The sequence below is a fragment of the Euprymna scolopes genome, chromosome 9, assembly GCF_053919585.1.
Source record: "Euprymna scolopes isolate OS-2025 chromosome 9, ASM5391958v1, whole genome shotgun sequence".
In the NCBI taxonomy this organism is placed as follows: Eukaryota; Metazoa; Mollusca; class Cephalopoda; order Sepiida; family Sepiolidae; genus Euprymna; species Euprymna scolopes.
Window position 1 is genome coordinate 167,405,090 of NC_136490.1, and position 14,806 is coordinate 167,419,895.

Consider the following 14,806-nt stretch of genomic DNA (forward strand, 5'->3'; position numbering starts at 1 on the left):
AATAAAGTTATATATAACTTTAATTCCCCATTTTCCATTTAATATTATTGTTTTTGCTCCCCTTGATAGTATTGAGTGTTATCGTGATAAGTTTTGCTTTGTTAAAGATTTACTCTGTGATAACACAATTATTTTAGGTTAGTTGGTTGGTTGTTTTTGTTTTACGACATATCATCCCTTTTCATGTTATTTAATACTGAATCCAAAGATTTTGAAGAAATTTTTTTTAATAGAATATATTTGTTGTTTTCAAGTCGGTTTCTATTTGACCCATGGTTGGGATCCTAACAGGTACTACCATTCATATATATATATGCATTTTATACTAGACATCAACAGGATACACATTTTCCATACTAAATGAATTTGAATGAACTTAGGGGGACAATCTTGATAATTCTACGAATCTCTATATTTAATAAAATGAAGTCAATTCCCCCGTCTTCACTTTCGACACTTTAGGAAAACAACAAAACAATTTTTATGCAAATAATTCACATTCACTGTTTCCATCTAATCGTGAATCATATTTTCACGCAAGAATACACATATTTCGGTATCATTTAATAAATATTATAATTTATCCTTTTTAAGTCAACCTTTAAATACGTAATTCTACATAAGTAGTAGCAAATATTTACCCTCATTATATTTATTCCTCTTATAGAACCTAAATCGTTGGGACTTTTTTTCAGTCATGCATTGTCACATGCAACCGAAAAGTTATTCACAGTCTTTTTATGCCTACTGCGTTTTTCATAACTTGAATAACCAAACGCTCCTCTTTAATTCTTAGATTAATAGAATGACGGAGCAATAGTTCACAATCCGCACGTGTATTATTATATCCAATGTGTTGAGAATTAGAATACATTAACCACTATCCCGGTGCGTCGTAAAAGCCGACTAAAAGGGAGTTCAAGATGTTTTTTTTAAACCTTGATTAGTAACCCTCTTATAGATGATGTCTCGATTAAACTATCATTGGTGTTTTTTTTACATGGTAGTCACCACTTATCAAGGCCCGGAAGCCCTCGGGGATAATGGTTATTGCGTGTACAGTAATCAATGGGATAATTTCGTAGTAATCGTTAGTAATGGAGATTTGATAAAGTGTCTTACTTAAGGGGACGGTTTATCAGGAATTTGTTTATGCTGGAATTGAATACATCCAATTGTAGTCAGGTTGGAAACAGGCAAACGTAAGAGAGTTCCACAGTCGTGCACTTCTAAGAAAGAAGCTTTGTTCATGGAATCTTTTATTTAGGCACAGATAAAGAATGGGGAAAATTGTTGATAGTGGTTTCAGCTTGACGGGTGTTTTTCGTGAAACATTGGTGAGAGGGGACCAGAGATTGGAGCTCAGATGAGCACTTGCTATGGAAATAACGCGAAAACAAAGACTGGCTCGCAATGTATCTTCTGTCGGAGAGAGGTTGCAGGGAAGAGGAAATAGAATTCCCCAATAAACCACGAAGACTATTAGTTACTCTCTCTCAAGGCAGGATAGGCTGTTTCTACCAGGTCCTGCCCAGATGTGGCAGCAGTACTCCATCCTTGGACGTACTTAGCTTTTATATAGATAGAGAATTGCATCAGCAGTGACATATCTTCTGGAGCGGTAGAAGGATATTACCATTTTTCCAGCGACCTATACAACAGACTTGATGTACGTGTTCCATTTCAGATCAAGAGTAAAGGTCAAGCCCAGAAGCTTATCAAAACATGGAGCCTCCCCAAGACGATAACCATCTATTTCAATTGATGGCACATGGGAATCAGAACGTTAATTATGTAAAGATAGGAGCTTTGTTTTAGATGCATTAAAAGTAACCAGCCAACTCTTCCCTCACTGTACCACGTGCTCAAGATCAGAGGAGAGAGAATCAGAGAGAACTTTGTCATTTACCGCCTTAATGTCCAATAAAAATATTGAAGATAACGACGTGAATGGGGTTGGAACATCTTGTGAAGGTCTCACGTCCGGAAGGTGTCACACTGTTCAGTAAGGTGAGTCCAATTGTCATCATGCAACTGTTCGAAATTCTGATGATGTTGGTGGTTGTAGAGGTAGTAACTATCGGCAAGGAGCTTTCCAAGACATGAGGGAGGTTGCAACAGAGAAATTGAAAAAAAAATAAACATGGACAGATAGGGAAAGAAAAGTACTGTGAGAATGCTGTGTGAGAAGTGGAAGTACCAAATCTGGTGGATATATCCAAAAAGTGAAAGAAGAGTGGGAATCTAGAGAAGGAAGAGGAGCTAGGAGTTTCTTAACGCAGTTAAAAAAAATGAAAATACCAATTTTAGGGCAAGGGATAAGATCACAAGGATGGTTTGGGATGAAATGAAGAGGGAAAGTAGAATTGACGAAATTAGCTCTGATGAGAACATTGAAGCTGTGGAAGTGTAGAAGGAAAATGTAGATAATGATGTGAGGCGGGCGACTGAGGAGGAATAGAATGCTATGGTTAAGTTACAATGAGACGTTTGAAGGATTTGAGGCAGACGAGATCCATGACTCTTAGACAACAGAGCAAGTAGAAGGAGAATATGTATTGAGAAGTAGTGATGAAGTTCGAGCTTTGACTTTAGAAGTAAAGAAAGAAGGCGGGATCATATATATCGCAAACATAAATAGGATTGATAAGCGGAAAGTGAAAGACAAGATGAAAATAGTTCAAGGATATATATATATATATTAGGTACTTAACAGGTTCTGTACGCGGTGTCATACGTTGTTGCTTATCGTCTTAGCATGATACAGGAGAAAAAAGAGGGAAATAAATGATAGAATGCCATACTGGCAGAGGCGACTGAAGGAAAATATTAAATGGTGACGAAAAGACATTGTAGAAATGAAGAGATAAGAAAATGAGTTAAAATAGGACAAAAGGCCAAGGACGAGATTGAAAAAGGTATAGTTTGCTGGAAAAGGGGATGATGACAGTTCTAGCAACGTTGAAAGAGAAGCTCTGCGATGGTGGTGTGAAAAGTAGGAACTTTGTTGGGAAAAGTGTTGCTTTTCGGCAGAACAACCTTTCCGGAACAATCAGTCTCAACTGTATAAAGAATGAAGTAGTAACAAGCTGGCGGAAAGTAACATCACTCAAAACGATGCTAGGAAGTTCTGGAGTGGGATTTGGTTTGACGAAGGGCGACCCAATGAGAAGGCTAATTGGCTGGGAGCGGTCAGAGCAAGGTCTCAGGGTTTAATAGATAAAGAACGTTGTGATAACCTTTGAGGACCTAAAGGCTGGCATTCGAAGTATGACGAACTGGAAGGCACCTTGTCCAGATGGGGTGAGAGGCTTCTGGTTCAAGCAGTTTTAATGCCTTTATTCACCTATAGCTTCTGCCTTGCAAAGGGTCGTTTAGTCGGAGGATGTCCCTGATTGGCTTATTATGGGAAGGAAGACATTTTATTTGGAAGGAGCCTGCAAAACAGACAACTGCCAGCAATTACAGACCGATTGCATGTCTATCACTAACGTGGAAGCTGTTAACCAGAATCTTCACAGACAAAGTTTATGGACAGCTTTTGAGTAATTGTGATTTCACTGATGAACAGAGAGGGTACCGACGCGGCTTGAAGTGTACCAAGGATCAACTAATAATTGGTAAGGCAGTAATGCCGGATGCAAAAGAAAGAAGAGGAATTTGAGTGTAGCATGTGTCGATTGCAGGAAAGTTTACGACACGGTTTCTCATTCATGAATCTGTGAAAAACTATCGATGATGAAGGTTGCTAGAAATGTTATAGGGCTTTTGGAGAAAAGTATGGCTCAATAGAAAAAGGTTCGAACAGAGAGTTGCTTCGTGAAGTTTACATTAGACGCGAAATATTTCAAGGAGATCCGTTATCTCTGCCTGTTTTTTGTAACAATGATGATGCTACTGAGCATACTCCTGAGGAGAGACATGATTGGATACAGCGTTGAGTCTGGTGACAGACATCTCGACGATCTACTATTCATGGATATTTTGAATATATTTGGTAAAAATAAGAAGGAAATTGAGAAACTGGTAAGGCTCGTCGAGACATACTTGGAAGATATCAAGATGGACAATTAGCAATTGTGTTGGTTAGAAAAGGGGGAGTAAAAGTTTATTCGAATAGAATAGTGTTGGCGAATGGAGAATTTATGAAAGAAATATAAGTATTTAGGAGTGCTGGGGGTGCAGGCATCATGAACAGAGAGATGAAAGAGAAAGTCAGGAAGGAATATCTTAGAAGAGTGAAGCTAATTGCAAAGTCGGAGGAAATCTGATGATAGCGTTGAATACATGGGCAGTCAGTGTTTCGAGATACAGTGCCGGAATTTTAGAATGGTCTGACAAGGAGTTGCATACCATGGATATCAAAACAAGAAAAGTTTTAGCAATGTTTGGTATATTCCATATTAGAAGTAGCGTAGCTAGATTGTATCAGAAGAGGAAAGACAGGATTGATAAGTCTTAAAGATTGAGGTAGAGCTGAAGAGACGTCGTTGAAGAAGTATGTTGTTGGAAGTGAGGAGCGGATGCTCAATGTTGTGCCCAACGAACTGGACGTATGTGAGACCAAGGCTGAGTATGTAAAACGCATGGACAGGGAAGGGTAGAGAAATTAGTTGGGAAGAAAATGCATGGAAAGTTCTTCCAGGATGAAGCAGATGTGACTGATGAAAGATTATGGCAATGGCTTAAAGTTGGGTATCTGGCTAAGATTATTGAAGCCTGTGTTTGTACAGCACAAGAGCAGACATTAGAAACGCGACTGTTCAAAAAAGTGGTTCTCGGAAAGAATGTTGCTGCAGAATGTTGGAATTGTGGAATGTTTTCAGAGCCAATTGCGCACCTTGCAGCAGACTATAGCGGATGGGCTCAGAGAGAGAGAGAAAGAGAGGGAGAGAGAGACAGAGAGAGAGACAGAGAGAGAGAGTACCGCAAAAAACACGATCGTATGGCCTTCGAATATGTTGGGAGAAAAAAGTTTGGAGTGAAGTGTGCTGGAAAGTAGTTCGAGGAGGTGCCTGATGAGATGAGAATAAGTAAGGATCACAATGTAAAGATATGGTTGGACAAAAGTGTCATGATGACCAAGCAATTGGAACGTCCGGATTTGGTCGTCAAAGTTTCAACAAAGTGACAAATTGCAGACTTCTCAGTACCATGGCCAAGGAATGTGAGAGAAAAAGAGACCGAGAAGTGGAGCAATTGTGTTCCGTTTGGCCTTGGAGATTAGGCGTATACATGAAGTTAAAACACAAATAATCCCGTCGTAGTTGGTACGCAAAATGTAGTATCAAGTCGTCTGGAAGGACATTTGAAAAGGAAACTACGGATCCACGATGTTTTGGTTGGCCTTCAGACCTCTGCTAATGTAGATACCAGCAATATCCCTAGAAAAACCCTTGATCTTTGAAGCTCCTTGTTTTGAGCCGGGGTTGAGGGAAATTCTCTTAGAATCAATCCAATCTCTTTTCAGGGAACCGTTGCTAAACGAAATCAGAATTATTGTTGTTTTACTTTTGCTGATGATGTAGTATTCTTATTTTTAATCTTAGTACTATTTTGGTTTGTACATTCCATCTATTTTTTTTGTTTTCACCAGCAGTTGGTAGCAGTATGTCTCCACATGATCCCATTAAAATTCGCACTCATCACTTGGATGTCTGGTTAGTGCTTTCTATCTTCGGTCTGTACATCATTTTGTGTATTTCCTGACTATTGCTAAAATTTTTCTAAGATTATAATTCTTCTTTTATACACTCTTCATATTTTGATTTATTATTTTGATTCATTATATTCATTTATTATTATTAGCAGTAGTAGCAGAAATGGTAATATTAGTATGTATCTTGTTATTAGTATTATTTTCGCTTTGTTATTACTATTCCGATTTTTTCTACCATTAGCTGCATTACTATTGCAATTACTGTTACACTCATTATTCGTCTTACTGTTATTAATATTAATATTATTGTTTTATATTTGACAATATCTTTAGTATTTTTTATATAATAGAATTAAAATTACACGATCGATGTAATTCTATTTGTATTATTATTAGTTTTTCTATCATTATTGTTATTATCGTTAATTCTAAACACATGTATCTCAAGGTTAAAAATAATTGTTTATGTTTATTTTAAAAATATACGAAGTGTTTACTATTTTTGTCCACTAATTCCTGATGTATAGATACTTTACTTCCTTCACTTCTTGTGTTAATTGATGATCGCCTGGAGATAAAATACCAGCATACAGCGTCCAAGATTATTTTGTGCTACGGTTCGAATCTCCCGACTAATGTTTATTATAATCTTCTACACAGAACGAAACGTAAGTTAGAAGCACATATATCACTAAGTTTTTAAATAATTGTAAATTTTTATAAAATCTATTACCGGTATATATATATATATATATATATATATATATATATATATATATATATATATATAAATATATATATGTGTGTGTGTGTGTGTGTGTGTGTGTGTTACAATTGCTTCATAACCATTTGGACAAATTTAAACATTATATTGTTAAAAATATTCCATAAATACCTACTCTTCAGACACAAAACACACACACACACACACACACACACACACACACACATATATATATATATATATTCATTATCTCTATTTTTAAGGAACAAGCATTGCATTTATTTATTTAACATTTAAATTAATTACATAACCAGTTTGAGTTGACGATAAATTATTAAAAGTATTGCATTAAAACTTTTAATTTATTTTTTTTAAGAAAGCAGGTAAAAGAGAAAAGAAAAAACAAATAAAGTACTACATACATGAAGCAAGCTTTTAAATCAGTTTTTGGGCGAAAATTCTCGTCAAAGTTAAAAGAGTTGACATTTGCAGACGCTACCAAACTCCACCGCAAACCTAGGGTATAAATATTTGAAATTTTAGATGTAGGTTACCTGAACATAAGCCAAATTTATATATATATATATTTATATATATATATATATATATATATATATAGGCACATAAAGTTATGAACAGTACGTAAGGCTTTACCAAACTACTCCGTCAATTTTCAGTCTACAGATTCGAGATTTGACATAAGGAATATTCAGATTTGTAAAAATCTTATTAATTGGGGTTGTTGCCAAAAATTTGGCTGTCAAGGGGCTAAAGTTCAACGATGTGACTTTCGAAAACTCTACCAAACTCCTTCGCTAATTTTTGGTCTAAATACTTGAAATTTTAAATATAGGTTACTTAGACGTGGATCAAACTTTAACATTTGGGTTAAGAGAAAAACAATGCATGTTTAATGATAAAAATTTGGGTTGAAGTAAAAAAAAAAGAATTTATCTCTTTGCGGTCTATACTAAATTATTCATCAAATTTCTGGTCTAAACATTTGTAATTTTACATGAAGGGTATACAAAGATAGGGCAATCTTTTTAATCGGGTTAGGTGGGGAATTTGAGCTGTCAAGGGGTCAAAGTTCAACTACTCAGCCAATTTTTGGTCTAAACATTTAAAACTTTACATAATGAGCATATGCAGATATGCATTTTAATCTGATTTTGAGCGAACATAAGGTGTTCCATTCATTGAAAATCCATGGATTAACAAAACAAAAAAGAAAAGAAAAAACATTAATTTGTTGTATTTCTTTCCAAACAACAAACAACAAACCTTCATGTAAATGTGCATAATTTAATTCAAGATTTTTGTTTATGTAGGCGCATTGGCTGATGCCAATTGTCGTGCTAAGCAAAAAAGGCCAAATATTGCAATGTCAGCTTAGGAAACTGATAGTTAAAAAAAAAACATCTGGCGCGTTCAGAATGAGCTCGCGGTTGCTGTCGGCGCTCATATGATGCGAAATCCGAAATCAGTAATGAAGTCCATACATCAGGGAATATATATAACATGGTGAAATACATTATATATATATATATATATATATATATATATATATATATATATATATATGTGTGTGTGTGTGTGTGTGTGTGTGTGTGTATTCTTTTCATAAAATTTAAACCAACAAAAGGCATTTTCCCACAGGGCACAGGCCAGAGTGAGTATGCATGGATGAAGAACGGCTTAACATTCGCCACTAGGAGTTAGTTTTTTGTTTCCGCAATGCCCTTTTTTTAGCTTCCACATATTTTAATTTTCGACATATATTTAATTCCATTTTCCCAGTACGTATGTGCGTGCACACAAATTCACAGGTGTAAACATAAGTGCGTTACTCATTCTCCCTCACAAACCTTATATAGTATAGTACCCCTCTCTTCAGATATACGGGATTATAGTATAGTACCTTTTACTATTACTACCATCATCATCATCATCATCATCATCATCATCATCATCATCATCATTATTGGTGTTATTTTTACTATTATTTAACTCCTAGTTTAAGCATTGCAATACATCTGACTTTCAGTTTTATTTGCAACATTAAATGTTATTAACCTCTGATTTCTCTAACCGGCATATCGAGCTTCCAACTTTTGTGATAAGTTCTAATTTAAAAACAACGCTTTCCCCCTATATTTGCCATTTTATGTGTATGTATGTATGTACGTATATATGTATGTATGAATATGTGTATGTATGTACGTATGTATGTATGTATGTATGTGTATGAAGTGTGCATGTGTGTGGGAAAATAAAGAAAAAGAACAGTCCGAATATTTTAGTATGTTTGAAAAAATAGGAAGAAATTAAGTAAATGAAAATAAACATAAAAAGAATATTCTTCGTTTATTTATTTAGTTAGTTTTTAACATTATTTTATTTATTTTAACATTATATGTGTGCATATATCAATTAACGAAAGACACTAGAATCAACAGTAAGCGGTTAAAAAATAAACGTGTGTGTGTATGTGTGTGTATGTATGTGTGTGTGTGCGCGCGTGCATGTAGACAATCCAGACAATGATCCTGTCTCGCACCTAGAACCATAATAAATCTATAAGTCAAAGCTTTTGGTGAGAAGATTCCACTTAGCTAATTGTGACGGGACACCGGACGATGCCGGGTGTCCCGTTCAGCTAGGTGAAGATAAGAATGCTTATGGCCGGGGGGGGGGGCGTGCTGATATTGTGTCAAAGATTAAGACAGGCGTTTATGAGATCTTTGGGAGACAGGATATCTGTTTTAATGGCGAAAAAAAAAGAGATTATTTTTCTAGTTGGATCTGGTGAGAATGAGTTTTAACTAACGTAATTGATTCGGACAGTCTCGAGAGTTGGGTTTCAAAATGTCTGCTCGGAGTCGGGGACCCGTGGTGCTTTAACTCAGATACCACCAAGCTAGTTTGACAGATATGTTCACAAAACAATAGAGAAAGGGAAAAGTATAAGAAAATAGAGGGATAGAAAAAGAAATTCACAAGAGAAGAAAGAGGCGGGAATAGAAGATAATGGAGAAAAGGAAGGAAGATGCTTTTGATATAAACAACGATCGCCTACTCGAAAAGGGAGTTAGAAGGGTTTTGGCAGTCTTTGGTCAGCGAGCGAAGTGTACACATCGGCTCTCGCCCCGCCTGGGGTGGAGAGGCAGGGGCAGAAATCTCAGTAAGGACTAACTTAAAACGTTCTTGTTCTTAGCTAGAGAATTAACCTGAAATCTCACGTATACAACCTGCATCACGAAGCGCGGATAACGAAAACATGACTTTAAACAAATGTAGAATGATTGCAAATAATTATTTTATTTGGTTTAAACGAAAATGACCTCAGAGTTTTTTCTTTGTTTTTCGCTTGCCGGCATAAGTGAAGATGCAGTTTATTTCAGGTATGCCCTGACGCCAGACGACGAAGACACAGACACGAAACCAGAGTGACGGCCGAAGAGGACAATGTCGCCATACGGACTTGGGGTCATGCACGTTTAACGTGCCTTGAGCAGCGGAGGTATGTTTTCCAGGGACCAGTACGAGTCTGGTCACGTTGGAGGGGTCCACCACTAGACGACGCAGGCCCGGGACATCCGTCCCGTTACAACGTGATGCGCGTGACGCGTCCGTTACAACGTGGTGCCGATGACTTAGGACGATCACATCTGGGATGTGCACCGACGAGTTACCACGAAAACAGTTTGATGCGTTTGGAACTCAGTTCTCTTGAAAAAAATATATATAAAGGAAATGGAAAATAGCACAGAAAAATGTTTAGAAAAAAAAAAAAGAAAAAAATAGGAGAAAAAGAACGATTGAAAAGAAAACTTATCGAAGAGAAAAGAAAGACTGACATGGAACGTACCGAAGGGAAAAGAAAGAGTGAAATTGAACTTTGAGGGTATAAATAGCCGTCAGAATGCAGAAAAAAATGTGCAGCGAGACAGGGAAGTGGAGATATGGAAAGAAAGGAAGCAGACGAGAAAGGTAGGGGCAGATTTTTATTGGTTCCTATTGGCTTCGCTCAGATTTTTTTTTAGGCGCTGTTGTCAGGGTGCTTTTCGTTGGTTACGTATTCTGTAAAGATTTTATTTTCTTAATATTGCAAAGAATTGTTGATTTTTTTTTGTCACCCCCTAAAGAAAAAAGTGAAAATGAAATATGTATTTGTTTAAACGGGTTGATACGTTGTTGTATTGGGGCATTAAGAACAGTCGCGCATATGTTGTCACTGATATAAGAGAGAGAGAGAGAGAGAGAGAGAGAGAGAGAGAGAGAGAGAGAGAGAGACACCGGCAGTACACCGATGCCATTCTAATTTTGTAACGAATAGACTAGTAGCTATCGTAAGAAATTTAAAGAAGAAGTAATGATTTACCGATTAGTTGTGAGACATTTACACCGTTAAATAGACGGTGGGTGGGAGAATTTTATTAAAACTAAAGAAAAGAAAGAGAAAGAAAAAAAATTATTAAAAAAAAAACGAAACTTGTCTTTCTTGACAATTAATTCCATTATTGAAATTTAGTTTTAAGTGTTTAAACTGCCGAATAGGAGTAGATGATCCAAGTATGTAGGTATGTGCAGGCGTGTGCGTGTGTATACGCGTGTACGAGTGTATATGTCTGGTTACCTAGATAGATAAATAAATAAAGAAATAAAAGGGAGGAAGGAAGAAAAAAATAATAATTATTGTAGTTAAGAAGAAAAAACCCCAACTTAATGATTGAGGGATGTCCTGTGTTTAAGGGTTTCTATTGGTCGCTCGGCGGCGAACTCCATTGCTCCTACGAAATAAAAAATGGGCTTTAAGACATCTTAGTACCGAAGGGAACGGGTGGTTGGAAGACGTAAACCCAGTGCACGGTTTGCAAAATTATCAAAGGATGTGGCACGAGAAAACATATTGTGAGGTTGTTGGAAAGTGTGCTGGTCGCGTGGGACGGCGTAAGTCCAGTGATGAAAAAAAAGGGAACCTGTGATTGTCAGATATGGTAAAACGAGAAAACATATTGTGAGATTATTGGAAAATATACTGGTCGCATAAGACGGCGTAAGTCCAGTGATGGGACACGAAAAAGGACCTGTGATTGTCAGGTGTGTTATACTAGGAGAAGGTAATTACTCCGTCAATTTTATTTTTTTTCTGCCTCGTTGGAGGGCGAGGCTGAGTACCCTCCCTGGTATTCGAAGCAGTATACCAGCCGACCAGGAGCCTGGCGGAAAAGAAAATGCTTCACAAGGGGGCATGGCATGGAGTTATTGTTCGCTGACGGCTGGGTGAGTACAGGATGCCTAGAAACGTTTGTTGTTACCAGTGAGAGTGAGAGAAGTAATAATCTAATTGATGGTAGTGTTAAATCATTTAAACTGTCGAGTAGAATATCTTAAAGAAACTAACGGTGCTGATATTGTTCTGTTTTGGAAAAGAGAAATTTAGAAATGCTCAGTCGAGAAGGATCTCTCCTTCACGGGACGGGGATTGAATATTGTTAGTGTAGCGTTGAAACAGTTGTTGCACTTGGTCTCTGACCAAAATGGCGCTGCTGGGACAAATTATGGGACTGAAGGGCAGGATTGCCTCGGTCGGGGAGGATCTCTCCTTCACTGGATGAGAATAGTGCATGTTGGGTGTGGCGTTAGGGCAGATGCTGTACCTTGTTCCGAGTGAGAGAATGCCTATGGGACAAGTGAAGGTAATAAAAAAAAAGTTTGGGTATCGTAGAGCTTAATGAAAGCTGTACAGGAAAGTGCAACGTTGTGTAAGTATGGTTTGGAAAACGTATTAGCTGTGGAGGAAACTTAGTCTCCTTGCACCGGGGTACTTAGGAGAAACGATATGCACCCTCCCCAGCTGGCACGCCTATGTTGTTTTATATTTGGGACCATGGGGAAGAAATTGAGATGAAAGATTTTGTTGCCGTCGGTTGGATCGATGCACTAGAAATGTACATGTGTGTGTGTGTATCTGGGTGGTGTGCCTGGAAACTTTTGTTGATCTCGTAGGAGAAAGAATTAATTGTATTGGGAATTCTGTATTGTATTGTATTTGGGAAATTCTGGAAAAAAAGAGAAAAAAGAAACAGTTTAGTTGAGGACGGACTAGATTGGGAAAGGAAGGGGAGTGTCAGAAGAAGAGAAAAAAAAGAAGACGAAAAAAGAAAAAATGGATATGTGGATAGGATTTGTTCAATGAGGTGTGAGAAAAAAAAATCTGGAGAGTGTTTTTTAATTTGCAGATAGCTGGATAAGGATGTGAGTGGGGGTCAATAATGAAGAGACCTCCCCAATGTTTAGTGTAGGGAGAAATCAGGTGACCGTAAACCACTGACGGCAGCGCGCCTGGGCGGGGCAGGGATACCAATGAGTGCCCTCCACCAAAACCTGGATAGGGTGCATGGTCTGCAACTATCGACAAAACCCAAGGTTGCAGCACAGTCAATCCCTAAGCCATTATTAACAAAAAAAAGAAAAAAAAAGAATGGGGAAAAAAAACGAATATAAAAAGTGCAAATATTTTTCTGATTGTTTTATGAATTATGAGAAAGAGAAAATGAACAAGTAGTTAAAGGGTGTATGAGCCCTCCTTTGATAGTGAACTGAGCATGGTTATCTTTCCTCAGTTGCATGCACATAGATTAAGGCATAGAGAAGGACCGAATATTGAAAAAAAAATGAAAAGAAAAGAGAAACTGTTTTGCATGTACATGGGTTAGTCACCTTAAAAGGACTAGTAGAGAAAAAAAAATGAGAGTTTAACAATCGAAAAAAAAATATATATATGCATGTATACAATCTCATACACAGGGATAAGCAGAACCATTAGAGCGGAACATTTTTGCATACCAACCGGACCATTGATACAGGAACATTTTTGCATGCCGAATGGACAATTTTTGTTAGTTGCTGTTAATTGACCTAGACTGTAGAATTACTAGTTTCGGATCCGGCTTCTGATGCAGGTCGCGTGTATGCCAATTATGGCTAATTGACAGGTGTAAGGGGAGGGCGGATGTGACGGGACACCGGACGATGCCGGGTGTCCCGTTCAGCTAGGTGAAGATAAGAATGCTTATGGCCGGGGGGGGCGTGCTGATACTGTGTCAAAGATTAAGACAGGCGTTTATGAGATCTTTGGGAGAGATCTGTTTTAATGGCGAAAAAAAAAAGAGATTATTTTTCTAGTTGGATCTGGTGAGAATGAGTTTTAATTAACGTAATTGATTCGGACAGTCTCGAGAGTTGGGTTCCAAAATGTCTGCTCTGAGTCGGGGACCCGTGGTGCTTTAACTCAGATACCACCAAGCTAGTTTGACAGATATGTTCACAAAACAATAGAGAAAGGGAAAAGTATAAGAAAATAGAGGGATAGAAAAAGAAATTCACAAGAGAAGAAAGAGGCGGGAATAGAAGATAATGGAGAAAAGGAAGGAAGATGCTTTTGATATAAACAACGATCGCCTACTCGAAAAGGGAGTTAGAAGGGTTTTGGCAGTCTTTGGTCAGCGAGCGAAGCGTACACATCGGCTCTCGCCCCGCCTGGGGTGGAGAGGCAGGAGCAGAAATCTCAGTAAGGACTAACTTAAAACGTTCTTGTTCTTAGCTAGAGAATTAACCTGAAATCTCACGTATACAACCTGCATCACGAAGCGCGGATAACGAAAACATGACTTTAAACAAATGTAGAATGATTGCAAATAATTATTTTATTTGGTTTAAACGAAAATGACCTCAGAGTTTTTTCTTTGTTTTTCGCTTGCCGGCATAAGTGAAGATGCAGTTTATTTCAGGTATGCCCTGACGCCAGACGACGAAGATACAGACACGAAACCAGAGTGACGGCCGAAGAGGACAATGTCGCCATACGGACTTGGGGTCATGCACGTTTAACGTGCCTTGAGCAGCGGAGGTATGTTTTCCAGGGACCAGTACGAGTCTGGTCACGTTGGAGGGGTCCACCACTAGACGACGCAGGCCCGGGACATCCGTCCCGTTACAACGTGATGCGCGTGACGCGTCCGTTACAAATCACCTACATCTGCTTCTCGATCTCCAGGTGTATATGCACGTACGCCTATAAACGTGTGTTCGTATCCTGTGTATGTATTGTTACGTGAAGAAGTATATGGGATAGTGTGCGGGTGTACATACATATATGTTCACATATACGAGGGTGTTCGTGGGATGTGCGGATGTCCAATTTTAAGTTTTATGAAAGACTTGGTTTTGAATAGAGGCCACACAAGTTGCTGACCATGCAAAGTTTAGCATGTTGGAAGGGTCATATTCAAATAGATCTTAACCTTATTAGCGATACCCGTGCACCTCCTGCTGGTAACCCTGCCCGCCCTACACCCAGGTTTCAATCATTCACATCGAGGAAGACTGAATGATCGGTTGAAAATGATGCACTTTTG